The 11,634-nt window shown below is 41.6% G+C and overlaps 1 non-coding gene across 1 annotated transcript; it reads right to left on the bottom strand.

The window, feature by feature from the left end:
* Window positions 1-11,065: 11,065 nt before the first annotated feature.
* On the bottom strand, window positions 11,066-11,137 carry Trnav-cac (transfer RNA valine (anticodon CAC)). Its single transcript has one exon. It is a non-coding gene; the product is annotated as a tRNA-Val (tRNA).
* Between the last annotated feature and the right edge of the window lie 497 nt (window positions 11,138-11,634).

Below are 11,634 nucleotides of genomic sequence, written 5' to 3'. Positions count from 1 at the left end.
GGGTGGTACACCCCCCCCCCACCTTCCTGGAACTTTTTATTATGAGGATATCGGAGTGGACCTGAAAAAGGGCCTCCGCCCTGACTAGCTCTGTGCCACACTGAGCCTGAGCTCACTCCTCCTTAGGCACACCGGGCACAGCGCTGAGGGCCTGCTCAACTTTTAGTGCCTATGATATAGTTTTAATTTTTTTGAATGTCAGAAGAAAAAAAATGATCTTTACAGTAAAAGAAAATGTTTTAACAGTTACTCTAGTTTGGATGTTGAATATCCCCCCCAAAGGCCGTGTGTTAAAGGTTTGGTACTCAGGGCGGCACTACTGGGTGGTGGTGGAACCTCTAAGAGGTGGGACCTAGTGGGAAGTCCTTAAGTGGCCTTGAAGAGGACAGTGGGCCCCTCTTCCTCTTCTCTGTTCCCAAGCTTATGATGTGAGTGGTTTTACTTATCATGATGTGCTGCCTCACCACAGGTCAAAAACAATAGGGCTAATTGCTTGTGGACTGGAATCTCCAAAACTGCAAGTCAAAATTAACCCTTTTGATTTATAGATTTATTATCTCAGGTATTTTGTTACAGTAACTGGAAGTTGACAGACACAATATGTAGTATTAAGATATTCACCTTTATACCAATGTAGTTATAAAACATAATTTTCAACATTTTTTTTAATGGAGGAAGGGGCCCCAAAAGGCAAAAGGACCTAGGAACTTTTATAATCAAAATTCAACCCTTCCAAAAGCAGTTCTCAGTGTGCCAGGATCTCACAAAATCTCTCCTGAACAGTTGGGTCAGCTTTTTGCAGCTGATTAACTAAAGGGATTCAAACTGGATCAGATGGTGAGCACACAACTCTTTTTTTTTTTTTTTTTTGAGAGAGAGAGAGAGAAGAGAGAGAATTTTTTAATATTTATTTTTCAGTTTTTGGTGGACACAACATCATTATTTTATTTTTATGTGGTGCTGAGGATCGAACCCAGCGCCCCGTGCATGCCAGGCGAGCGCGTTACCGCTTGAGTCACATCCCCAGCCCCACACAACTCTTTACTCCTCTTCCCTTCTTTTCTGGCCCCCTCCCTCACCACAATTCCTCTCTACACTTCGGTTATAAAACAAAAACCAATCCCCTCTAAGAAGTTATTTCTTTGGGCTATGATATTGGTAATCCATGTACTTTGGGACCAAAATCTTGTACTTAAATTGAACATTGAATGTGCAGTGTTTCCTCTCAGTTCCCCTAAGCCAGGCGATGGGGGCATGAAGGTGAAGGCCTATGGCCTTCCTCTCCCAATTCAAGTCAAATTACTAACCATTTCAGCAGCTCCCTGGGACCAGTATGCAGAGAAACCCAGAGGATGCATGTGAGGCTTGGGCTCTCCTGGCATCCAGAGAGAGAGAGAGAAAACAGAAAGATTGACTCCCGCAGTGTCAGAGAGACACCTGGGGACTGACTGCTGACATGAGTGGGCCCAAGAGTTGGGTTTGGAGAGGTAAGTGGGCCCCTCCATCCCCCATCACCCAGGAAAGGCTGTATCAGGTGGTGTGCTGGGTCCTAGGAGAGGCAGACAGGCAGTGGGGCTGGCAGGCTGAGTTCCTTCCTGCTCTGAGAACGGGGACCACTGACTGATTGGGGAGCAGGGAGGCTCCACCTCCCCCTCACATGACCTGGCAGAGGACCAAAGCTTCCTCCCGGCTCAGGAGCTCCAGCAGCTTCACCAAAACTTCAAGTTCCTGTAAGAGAAGGCACCTGACATGTATTAAGTTGTTGTTGACCTTCCCAAGTAGTGACCTCTTTTCCTAGGTAAGGCATACACTAGCAATCTCATCAAGCTTCGGTGGCTTTTAAAAAGATGAGTCAGCAAGCATAAGTGAGGTCCATGGATGCTGGAAGTCACAGTATCAGCATACTCACTATGAGTGAAGAATGCCAAAGTCTTGTTATGGACTGTTACAGTCTACAGGGTAGGGACGACATTTGTCCACCCTCTTAACCCAATGTGTAAAAGCCTGCTAACTGTAATTTATCCAAATTAGACCATTCACAACCATGGGGAATACAGAGCTCTGTCCCAATTGGCTCTGTGACTGTAGATCATTTTACTTTTTGAATTTCAGGCTCTTCTCTGGAGGAATAAGGACTATCCCAGAAGATTTCATCACACTGAATTGTATTAGTTTCCTAAGCCTACCGCAAAGACACACCCCATAAACTGGAAAGCTGAAACAGCAGAAATCTATTGTACCTCACAGTTCTAGAGGATAGAAGTCTGAAATCAAGGGAATCTTTGGGATCTCTTCTGAGGGGTGCGGGGGGGAGCGGGGGGGGGGGCGGGAGTCCGTTCTGTGACTCCCTCTGGCATCCATCACCTCAAGCGTTGCTTGGCTTAAGGAGGGACATGTCCTCCCTGTGTCTTCACATTGCCCTCTCTCTGTGGTCTCTGTCCAGATTTCTCCTTTTTATAAGGACACCAGTCATATTGGATTAGGAATTGGTCTAATGACCTCATCCTAACCGGATCATCTGCAAAGTCCCCATTGTCTAATAAAGTGACGTTTATAATTTCTGAGGGTTGGGAAATCAATATCCTTTGGAGGGGACACCATTCAATCCCTAGGCTAACTTTCCAAAACAAATCAATAAAGGAGAATATATCCATGGCCCCAAAGTAGACTTAAATACCTACGCAGAGGAAGTGGGATGAACGTTGGTAGGTAACCACAGTCACCTAACTTCTGCCTCATGGCCAGGGGTTCCACTGCCTCCTTCCACAGAGATGACAGGACCCACAGCAGGGAGAGCACCCGGAGAGGAAAACACAGTTCCAGAGGCTCCCTCTAACAGCACCAGGAATCCATACCTCGGAGCGCAGGGGTGTTTACAGGCTTATTTGTTCTGTATGTAGAGAGAGCCAGGCGTTCTCACTGGATGAGATGCCAAATTGAGTCTCTTGCACATTTGTTATAATCTAGATCCACCTGCCTTAAAAAATCCTATCTTTATTTTGCCTGCTGGGTGAAAATGGCAATCTTCTTGGCTCATCCTAGCCCTCAGACTCTTAGCAATAATGGGTAAAGCTTTTGTGAGCTGCAGGGCTAGGCCATAACTCAGAGAGTGTTCTGGGTCCTCTAAAAAAGGCCAATTCTCTTTCTTAGCCTTGTCTTCTCGGCCCCAGTCCACTATGAATTCCCCAGGCCTCTCCCCTTGACACACATGCTCTCTGGAGAGAGAGAGGCAAAGTCTTTGGTGGGTAGCAACCTTTGGAACAATGAGAAAAATTCCTCATGAGAAGACTCGGGACAGACTGGAGCCAAACCATTTCCTTCAGTCCCCGAGCACATGGTTTCTCTCCAGTGACTCCAGCAGTCCAGAAACAGCTGCTAATTCCAGTAAAACAATGTTCTGATCCAATCCCTCCAGCCATCTTTACCCTTTTGTTTTTCTCTCTGGAAGGAGGAAAGAGGAAAAAAAAAATCCTTGAAAAGCTGCCATGGTGCATTATTTCTAAGCGTCTGTTGTAAGAGGTGTGAGCCAAGCAGCCCCTTTTATTGGAGGAAAGAAAAGAGTAAAAATGGAAGAAAGGAGGAGAGGGAAAAAAATGATGGAAAAGGGCACAGAGAAAAATCTGAGTAAAATAAAGTTACACAACAGAAAAAGAATTGAGCAAAAACATGGCTTATGCAATAGAACTGTGCTCATTTGGCCACTCACTTTGGGTGAGCCAGGATGCCAATCTTATTTCAATAGTTACTTTGGGATATTCTTACTTACATTTAACCCAATCAAAGAACATCATGATATAGAAAAATGATACTGGGGGCTGGGGATGTGGCTCAAGCGGTAGCATGCTCGCCTGGCATGCACGGGGCGCTGTGTTCGATCCTCAGCACCACATAAAAATAAAATAAAGATGTTGTGTCCACCGAAAACTAAAAAATAAAATTAAAAAATATATATATCTATAAAAAAAGAAAAGAAAAATGATACTGCATAATGAGAATATTAATTCACAAGATAATAAATAGTAACAATCTTATAATTTGCAATGTCTACAATTCACTTAAATGGCATGGCAATTGATAAAATGATCTTTCATTGGGGTGCACTGGTGCACACCTGTAATTCCAGGTACTTGGGAGTCTGAGACAGCAGGATCGCAAGTTTGAGGCCAGCCCCAGAAACTTGGTGAGACTGTGTCTCAAAATAAAAAGGGCTGGGGACTGGGTTGTGGTTTAGTGTTAGAGCGCTCACCTAGCACGTGTGAGGCCCTGGGTTCGATCCTCAGCACCACATAAAAATAAATAAAATAAAGACATTGTATACATCTACAACTAAAAAAATTTTTTTTAATTAAAAAAAAATACAAAGGGCTGGGGGTGTAGCTCAGTGGCAGAGTGCCCTTGAGTTCAATCACCAGTACTGCAATGAATGAATGAATAAATAAATAAAATTATCTTTCATTTCCCTTTCAGATTCACTGTTTGCCCTTGTCCATTCTCTACTGTGCCTTTAGGGATGGAATCAATGCTCACCCTCTAGTTTCCAGGTGGGATCAGCTAAAAGGAAGCAGCACCAGGAGATTTAAGAATGGAGTGACATTGATGTATTTATCACTCTGGGCTCCTTCCCTGATGGGCCACCACAGCTTGGATCTTTCTCTCTACTGACAGCCACAGATCCTGGGAAAGAGCCATGCTCTGGTCTTTGTTTTCCCCACTGCATGTTTTGGGGACATAGGTAAACAGATCCCTACCGTTGCTGCTTCAGGGTACTAAGTTATTCTTTCCCAATTCCTTAAGCCTTATATATATTAGCAATCTCAATACATATATTTAGCACTGGGGATTGAACCCAGGGCCTCAGGCTTGCTAGGCAAGCATTCCCCCAGAAAGCTACATTCCCAGCCCTTCATCAACATCTTTAAAAGTAGATTAATCATTATAAGTAGATTAGTAAACTAAGAAGAGTTTAATCTTCTTAACTATCCAGTATGAATGTGCTCTGTTTCCAGAAACTTCCCTGGCTATTAAAATGGATATTTTTCCTCTTCAGTTAGACTGTAAGTCTTCTGCGTGTTATGTTATTGGATGCTGTGTGTTTCCCTCAAAGCATCTAACATGGTCCCATGTATGGAGCAAATGGGTCGTTCATGGTGTTGATCTCGGGAAGGTCCTTCGCTTGGTCTGGCCCCTCTTTCCAATGTTGCACTTCCAGACCCATTTAGTTAATCATATGGGGTTCTTCTATTCATACAAAGTGTGTTCAACATTGTTGCCCAATTCCTGCACTTAATGGGATTTTGCTTCTCACGGAAGGTAATGTGATAGAAGGAAATAGTAGGTGTTTGGAGCCTTTGTGATCCAGACTCAGCTGCTGGCTCTGCTACTTACTGTTCAGGTCCCATGAAAAAAGCTATTTAAATTCTCCAAGAACCCTCCTTCCCTGCACCTTCCCCATCATTACCAATGTGGCCAACTGGAGTCCTTTGTCCCCAGTTTGAACACAATGGCCAGTGGTAGGATGAAGCCAGGCTCCTGAGGAAGAGATAGAAAAGACAGGAAGGGAAAATGGTAGATGGCTTAAATTGGCAATATGGCTTATGACCAATATTTAAATATGATTTTGGGAGATGTGGAAGAAAGCGTGATACCTAAAGAAGCTGATGAAAAAACACACGAGAAGGTGTAAAAAATGAACGAGATGAAATATTCCAAGGCTGCTTGTCTGAAGCAGTGGCGCTGTGTTGGTGGGTCCTTCTATTGAGAGCTGGCTTGAAGCAAAGAATTTGTTCAATATAAAAACTAGGACACTAAGTGGAGAACATGGTCAAAAAAGAAACACATGAAGTGACCATGATTCCTTCTACCCTTTAACTGAGTGGGTTTGGAAGTAATTCACAAACTCCGACCAAAACGGTATGTAAGCCGGGTATGATGGTGCCCACCTATAGCCCAGCTACATGGGAGGCTAAGGCAGGGGGATCGCCTGAGCCTACCAGTTCAACACCAACCTGGGCAACACAATGAGAACCCCCATCTCAAAATAAACAAATAATAAATAAGTAGTGATTTGAAAAAGCCCAACTCTACCCTATAATGTAGGACTCTTAGAACTGACTTAATTTACTTTTCTTATTTCTTTTTTTTTTTTTCTTTATAGAAGCATACTCTAGTTATGTATCTTTGTGGGGTGGGAGAAGAGGTTTCCAAGCATCCCTGCATGGAAGACAGACTTGGTGTGGACTGAAAGACAGCCCAAGGGAGGAGGACAGGAATGTTAGCACCACATCCAAGACTCAGAGTGTCTCCATCATTGGCTCTGGTTAAGCATGTTATTTCAGGCACTGATCAAGTCTGCGCCTGCCTGGCTGTTACGAAGGATGACTGCAGGGTCACATCCTTCTTCAGTTCAGACGGTTGCTGTGAGATAGTTCATTGAGATGGTACACACAATGCACCTAACATTCAGCATATAGCAGGCAATCTGCATGTGTTCTTTATTTTTTGTAGGAGTTTCAAGCCTGTATACAGTTGAGATTAAACACTTTTAAAAAAAATTTTTTTGAAAAATCATTATGGTTGGCATTCTCCTAGTTGGTCATGCCAACTATTGCAATGGCCACAAAGGGTTATTTTCTACCTCCTTCCACTTACAAGGCCTTGATCCATGATAAACATGAAGAGGTTCTGACAATACTCATAATACCAAATGGTACAATGGAGTTACAGAACACAAACATTTAAGTTGTTGGAATTCAACTACAGGCTCAGAAAAAGAAAATAATACAGATGAATATGTACATATATATATATATATAATTTCCCCCCTACAATATGGCACTTAAACTCACGCCAACTACTTCATCTGGTACTCAACCAAAGAAACAGCCACAGCCATCTGTTCCAGCTCTGGAGGGAAAACTGGCTGTGCTGAATTTACTGGGGTGGCACAGAACCATGTAATCACTACTGTAGGGTGATTTAAAAGATTTTCAATGGTTATTTTTCTATGCATAAATTTTTCCATACATGTTGACTTTATAAACTAAACTCCAAACACTCAACACACTGTTATGTGTCATTTCAAATTGTCAGAGCCTGTGTGTTTTGGAAAACGACTCCTAACCAAACCCCGTATTACTCTAAAGTTAATTTGGGAACTGTCTGGACAGCCTCATAGCTGCAAAGACATCTGTATTGCCATCCTCCCTCCAATCAATTCCTTCTGTCAGTATTGGCATTATTGATATTTCGATTTTTTACTTAGGAAAGGAATAACTTGTGAGTATCTGGAGCGCACTATAACCTGTGCTCAGCTCTGTGGATGCAAGAGGGGATGAAACAGGCTTGGTCTCTGGTCTCACAGAGCTCACATTCCAGGAAGGTAATCAGAAACATCTATCAATCACACTCACACATTCACACAGTCATTCACTCAACAAATAATCATTGAGAGCCAACCATGTGTCAAGCCTTTGTACTAGACATTGGGATAATACTGTAAACAAAGCAGGTCAAAATCCTCTTGCAGGGAGTTTACATTACATTATGAAAGGCAAAAAAATAAATGAAGATAAATACGTAAACTACATAGAGTAGTTTACTTACTTACTCATAAAGACTAAGGACTGAGCAGGGAAAAAAAAAGCAAGAAAGTAGATTTTAAATGGGGTAAGAGTGGTTCATTTCAGATGGCTAGAAGGCCTCTCTGAGCAGGTGACATTTGAGTGAAGAGCTGAAAGAAGAGATGGTTCTAAAGCCCTACAATAATCTAAAAGAAGATGCTCCAGGCAGAGGGGACCATTGGTGGAAAGCCACACAGGGTCAGAGTGGGGGAAATGTATAACAGAGGTTGGATGACACAGGTCTGGTAAGACAGAGGGAGGATTGACTTTTATAAGGTGCACAAAAGGCAACCACTGAGGGATTTTGAGCAAAAGGAGCAGCATAATTATATATATATATATACATATATATATATATATATATATATATATATACAGTCATTCTGACTTGTGATGAAAACAGGCTGCAGGAGTCAAGGGCAGAAGTCAAAAGTTTGGTGAGGAGCCAGGCACAGTGGCACACATCTGTGATCCCAGTGGCTTAGGAGGCTGAGGCAGGAGGACTGCAAGTTCAAATCCAGCCTTAGCAACTTAGCAAGGTCCTAAGCAACTAAGTGAGACCCTGTCTCTAAATTAAAAAAAAAAAAAAAAGAACTGGGATGTGGGCTCAGTGGTTAATAGAGTTTGGCAAAGAAATTTGCATGAGCTCAGGCAGAATATGATGGTGGTTCAGAAAAAGGAGATATGGAGAAAAGTGGTTGAATTCTAGATACATTTTGAGAGTAGAAGGGATAAGATTTTCTGCTAAATTGAAAGTGAGCAGAGAAAGAAAAAGAATCAGGGATATCATTAGGGTTTTGGGCCTGATCAATGGGAAAGATGTAATTGCCATTAACTTAGAGAATGAACTGGTCTCAGAAGTGGGGGTGAGCTAGTTTAGGCCTTTTTAAAGCCTGGTTTGCCTATTTTAGACATCTTAGTAGTATTATAGAGATGGACTGGAGTCTAGAGGAGATGTACATTGAGAGGCATGAGAACAGAGGTGGAATTTTAAAGCTACAAACCTGGATGAGACCACCAAGGGACTGAATGTGGAGAAAAATGGAAACCTGAAGATTGAATTCTGGAACCCCATAATTTAGAGGTTAAGAATAGTAGAAGAAACCAAGGGGGATAAAAGACTGAGAAGGAGCAGCCAGAAAAGTAGAAAGAAAGCCACAGAATTTTCTTGGAAGCCAAGAGAAAAAAGTGAATCAAAAGGGAGAGATTGATTAACTGTCAAGTTTTCATTAACATTATTGGGAAAGGTATGGGGTTCCATGAAAGAATATAATTGAGGTCATGATTTAGATTGAGGATGCAAGGAAGTGGCATTAAAGCTGAAGGTTAAAGAATGAAGCCCAGCGACCTTCACTGATGCAAGTCGTCCTTGCTTCCTCCCAGTGGGGGCCTCTGGTCAGCTCTTCATACTCAATCTATTTGTGGACCTCTATGTGACCTTCTCCATCACAGCCACCATCCCAGACACCTGAGCAAGGAGGAGGCTTACAGGATGGAAGTAAGGATGGCAGATGAGAGAAACTCAGAATAGTGTCCCCAAGTGGCACTTGGATATGATTTCTGGCAATAGGTATCCATTTGGTCCCACAACATAAGACACTGTCATCCATGCACACACAGGGGTTCTTGGCCAATGTTGGTGGGCTACTCTTGCAGATGTGCCCATCAGTGAGCATATCTAGGTATTCACCTATTTTCTTCAGGCAAAAGATCAAGAAGGAAAGATCAGAAAGGAAAAAAAAAATCTGATGACAAGGAATTTTAAATAAACTTATAGATAAAGTCTTAAAGTCTGTTATCATAGCTATCATTTTAAGAAAAGCAGGCCCAGGTGCTTCTTGCAGTTAGACTGTCAGATAAAATCTAACCCAGCTGCTCTAACACTGATGATCTAAGGGCTGCTTATATCCTCTGTGACCAGGACAACTCCCTTGGGGGGAACCAAACACCAACTCTGCAAAGAGAAGTGTTCTAGGTTGAGGATTAGCTATATGATTCATTAGAGCCTCTTTGAACAGAGAGAAGCAAGAAGCTGGATATTTCTACACCTGTGGTCACAACAGCTTCATTCACAATAGGCAAGAGTTGGAAACCACCCAGTATCCATCAATGAATGTATGAAAAATAAAATGTGGTTTATACATAAAGTGGAATCTTGTTTAGCCTTAAAAAGTAAGGAAATCCTGTCACATGCTGCCATATGGATGAATCTTGTGGACATTATGCTAAGTGAAGTGAGTCAGTCACAAAATAGGCAAATACTCTGATTCCATTTATATGAGGTTTCTAAAACCATCTAATTCATAGAAAAAGAAAGCAGAATGGTGATTTCTCAGGGATGGAAGGAGAGGGAGGCAGGGAATGAAGAGTGAGTTAATGGATCCAGAATTTCAGTTTTGCAGGATGGAAGAGTTCTGGAGATCTATTGAGAGCAAGAGTAGCCAACCAACACATAACTTAGCGTGACTGCACTATACTACTTCAAAATTATAAAGATAGTAGACGTGTTTCTTAACTACAATTAATTTTTTTCCCAAAAAGATGCTAGATTTCTGGTTTTCTTTGAGACTCATTCCATCACCCAGTATCAGAAAAGTTAGAACCAAGAGGAACTGGTGAGTCCACATCCCTCACTGTGGTCTGTTCTGCTAACAGATGCTGTTAAACAAATTGCCCTGGTCTGCCTTTCCTTAAAGAACTTGACCAGTTTGACTAGAATATTCAGGAGTCCATCAGATGAATAAATTAATTTAAAATATCAGAAATTAATAATTAACTTAAAATATCAGAAAAAGAAGAGAATATGACACATATACTCTAGGGTTTGGGATATTGAAGTGCCCTGATAAGTAGGCAGAAAGAAGGTGAACTCTGAGGGAGAACTCAGAGGATGAGGCTTTGCTGTTTGTTATCTGTTTACCATATTAGGTTAGCATTTCTTTTTCTTTCTTTTTCTTTTTAAACAAGTAGTGTTCCTGGAAGAAAACCACTGCTCTAGAGGTCATTTCTAAGGAATGAGATTCCTAGAGCCTTTCCCTCTAGTTTACATATTTCTGAAATGTTTTCATCTTTGCAAGCTGATGTTAGTTTTGTAGTCAGAAGTAATCATAAATTGAAGTGACTTTTCAGACGACATCCACTTCATGGGCGGTGTGATACTGAAGCCACTTTGCTTCCTATCCTTTGGGTCTCTAGACCTCGGCATGGGTCCTTGCACATTGTAGCCCACAGTTCCTGAAAAATCGTGCATTTAGCATGAATATATTTATTTTCTAATAAGAGGAAAAATTAGATTACTGACTACACCATTAATAGAAATCAGAAGTAAAAAACATCTGATTAGTAATTTTATTTTAGAATAGAAAATCTCTCTTTTATATCCAGAACTAGTTTCAAGGATTACTTTGGGTTTTTTTGTTTTTTGTGTGTTTGTTTGTTTGTTTTTGTGTGTGGTACTGGGGCTTGAACCCAGGACCTTGTGCATGTGAGGCAAGCACTCTACCAACTGAGCTATATCCCTAGCCCGGGACTACCTTGTTGTTTTTTTTTTTTTTAATATTTTTTAGTTATAAATGGACACAATATCTTTATTTTATTTATTTATTTTTATGTGATGAGGATTGAACCCAGTGCCTCATATGTACAGGCAAGCTCTCTATCATGAGCTATAAGCCCAGCCCCTACCATGTTGGTTTCAGTGTTGTGGGTGAAAAGTGTGCCCCAGCAAGTCGTATCCTGCAGTTATGATACTTAGCACCTCAGAATGTGACTGTATTGGAGACAGGGTTTTTAATGAGGCAAAAAATTAAGTTATTATGTGACTTAATATAATATGGTAGCCATATAAAAGGAAGGGATTAGGACATAGAGACATGATCATTTGAAGACACAGGGAGGAGATGGCATCTATACATCAATGAGAGAGAGCTCAGAAGAAATAAACCTGCCAACACCTCAATCTGCAACCTGTATGCCTCTCAAGTTGTAAAAAAACATATTTTTGTTGTTTAAGCCA

The sequence above is a fragment of the Marmota monax genome, unplaced genomic scaffold (genome assembly GCF_021218885.2).
Source record: "Marmota monax isolate L192 unplaced genomic scaffold, Marmota_monax_Labrador192_F-V1.1 WCK01_AAM20220418_F8-fsc00017, whole genome shotgun sequence".
Taxonomy (NCBI): domain Eukaryota; kingdom Metazoa; phylum Chordata; class Mammalia; order Rodentia; family Sciuridae; genus Marmota; species Marmota monax.
This window is presented reverse-complemented; position numbering and strand designations above follow the sequence as displayed.